The 2,786-nt window shown below is 41.7% G+C and overlaps 1 long non-coding RNA gene across 1 annotated transcript in view; it reads right to left on the bottom strand.

Annotated features, from left to right (window-relative positions):
* Nucleotides 1–2,514: 2,514 nt before the first annotated feature.
* Nucleotides 2,515–2,786, bottom strand: part of Gm35742 (predicted gene, 35742) — a 7,519-nt gene continuing 7,247 nt past the window's right edge. The window contains exon 3 of the long non-coding RNA NR_166161.1: nt 2,515–2,786. This exon is cut by the window's right edge and continues 401 nt beyond it. This is a non-coding gene — a long non-coding RNA (predicted gene, 35742).

Here is a 2,786-nt window from a genome sequence, read left to right as displayed (position 1 = left end):
TACCCAGCTATGGACTCCATAAGCTAAAATGATGACCTGGTGGGCTGGTCTTGTCCACTGGTATAACAGTGGATTGATTATTGTTGGACAACAAACCAAAACCAACCATTCTAATTAAATTTGAAGCCTGTTCCACAAATGGGAATTTCTGTAAATAGGGTCTAGAGCTGATGACTAGTGTGGTGGTTGAAGTAGGAGTAGCCCCCATAGGTTCGTAGATGTGAATGCTTAATAAGTACTATTTGAATAGGATTAGAAAGTGTGGCTTTGTTAACATAGGTGTGACCTTGGTGAAGGAAGTGTCTTACTGGAGGATAGGCTTTGAGGTTTCTGAAGCTCAAGCCAAGCCCAGTGCCACTTTCTCTTGTGCTGCCTGTGGATCAGGATACAGAACTTTCAGCTACTGATCTCCCACCAAATATGCCTGAATGCCACCATGCTCGCCACCATGAAGACACTATACTAAGCCTCTGAAATGGTAAGTGATCCCCAATGAAATGCTTTCCTTGGTAAGAGTTGCCATGGTCATGATGTTTTTTCACAGCAATAGAACACTGACTAAGACAGATAAAGATACCACAGCTTTATTTTTATTAGATATTTTCTTTATTTACATTTCAAATGTTATCCCCTTTCCTAGTTTCCCCTCCAAAAATCCTCTATCCTCTCCCCTCTCCCCCACTCACAAACCCACCCACTCCTGCTTCCTGGCCCTGGCATTCCCCTATACTGAGGCATAGAACCTTCCCAGAACCAAGGACATCTCCTCCCATTGATGACGGACTATACCATCCTCTACTACATATGCAGCTAGAGCCATGAGTCCCACCATGTGTTTTCTTTGGTTGGTGGGTTAGTACCCCCAGGTACTAGTTAGTTCATACTATTGTTCCTCCTATAGGGCTGCAAACCTCTTCATCTCCTTGAGTACTTTCTCTAGCTCCTTCATTGAGGACCCTGTGCTCCATCCAATGAATGGCTGTGAGCATCTACTTCTGTATTTGTCAGGCACTAGCAGAGCCTCTCAGGAAATAGCTATATCAGGTTCCTGTCAGCAAGCTCTTGTTGGCATCCACGATAGTGTCTGGTTTGGGTGGTTGTTTATGGGATGAATTCCCAGAGTACAGAGCTAAACAAAGAATTCTAAACTGAGGGATAACGAATGGCTGAGAAGCACCTAAAAGAATGTTCACCATCCTTAGTCATCAGGGAAATGCAAATCAAACCAACCCTGAGATTTCACCTCATACCAGTCAGAATGGCTAAGATCAAAAACTCAGGTAATAGCAGATGCTGACGAGGATATGGAGAAAGAGGAACACTCTTCCCTTGCTGGTGGGATTTCAAGCTAGTACAACCACTCTGGAAATCAGTTTGGCAATTCCTCAGAAAATTGGACATAGTTCTACCAGAAGATCCAGGAATACGACTCCTGTGCATATACCCAGAAGATGCTCCAACTTGTAATAAGAACACATGCACCACTATGTTCATAGCAGCCTTATTTATAATAGCTAGAAGCTGGAAAGAACCCAGATGTCCCTCAACAGAGGAATGGATACAGAAAATGTGGTACATTTACACAATGGAGTACTATGCAGCTATTAAAAACAATAAATTTATGAAATTCTTAGACAAATGGATGGATCTGGAGGATATCATTCGGAGTGACATAACCCAATCACAAAAGAACACACATGTTATGCACTCATTGATACGTGGATATTATCCCAGAAGCTGGAAAACCCAAGATACAATTCACAAAACACATGAAACTCAAGAAGAAGGAAGACCAAAGTGTGGACACTTCGATCCTTCTTAGAAGGGGAAACAAAACACCCATGGAAAGAGTTATGGAAACCACAGCTTTAGATGAAAATCTTGCACTGTTATTTGCCTAGAGTAATATGTTGTCAAACTATCCTCTGAATAGTTATATTTAGACTGATTATTTCAGTTCTCAGCCTTCATAATAAAAGCTTTATACCATGGGTGGCAGGGAATATAGAGACTTACAGATGGTCAAAATCCTGAGAATAAGTGACTGTTGAGATCTCAGTCCTAAACTGAACATCTACATCACTTCCCTGACCACACGCCACTCATCAAGGCTCAGGAAACATCACAGAAGAAGTCGTAGGAAGAATGTAAGAGCCAGAAAATGGGAGGGATTCTTTCAAAACGCAGTCTTCAGGGTGTGCCTAGTCTATTGCATTCATAAACTCACTATAGCTGTGGTTATCTACAGAAGAAATTTACAACATTTCACCATGGTTGATAGACAGGTTCAGGAAGTTACACTCTTTAAGGGATTAGTGGGTACTGGGGAAGAAGAAGAATTTTCTTCGGTGGAATAGCCACATAGCCACTTGCCCATACTTTATGCTCATGTGTGTATCCATAATTAATCTCAGTGGCTCAAATACACACAAAAAGACATCAAACCAAGAGGGGAACTTGCTGAGGGGATAAGGGGTTTAAGCAGCATGGGGAAGAATATATAAGAGAGGGTAGTGCACAATAAAAATTATCAAAATTTATTATACATATATGAAACTGTCAAAGAATTTTAAAACATAAAAAAATGACTAGCTGTGAAAGCAAATATTCGAAGAGCCCATTTTCCCTTGGAGGCTTTTTTGCAGACCAAATCTTGACTGAACTGTGTGCTGCATCTCTCGTGAAAGAATGGCTTCTGCAGCACTTCGGCTTTGCAGAAGGGTCTCTCAGAACACTCTCCCGGAACAGAGCATCCTTCTCCCAGGGATCATCAGGACCACTGATCC

The sequence above is a fragment of the Mus musculus genome, chromosome 1, assembly GCF_000001635.26.
Source record: "Mus musculus strain C57BL/6J chromosome 1, GRCm38.p6 C57BL/6J".
Classification (NCBI taxonomy): Eukaryota; Metazoa; Chordata; class Mammalia; order Rodentia; family Muridae; genus Mus; species Mus musculus.
This window is presented reverse-complemented; position numbering and strand designations above follow the sequence as displayed.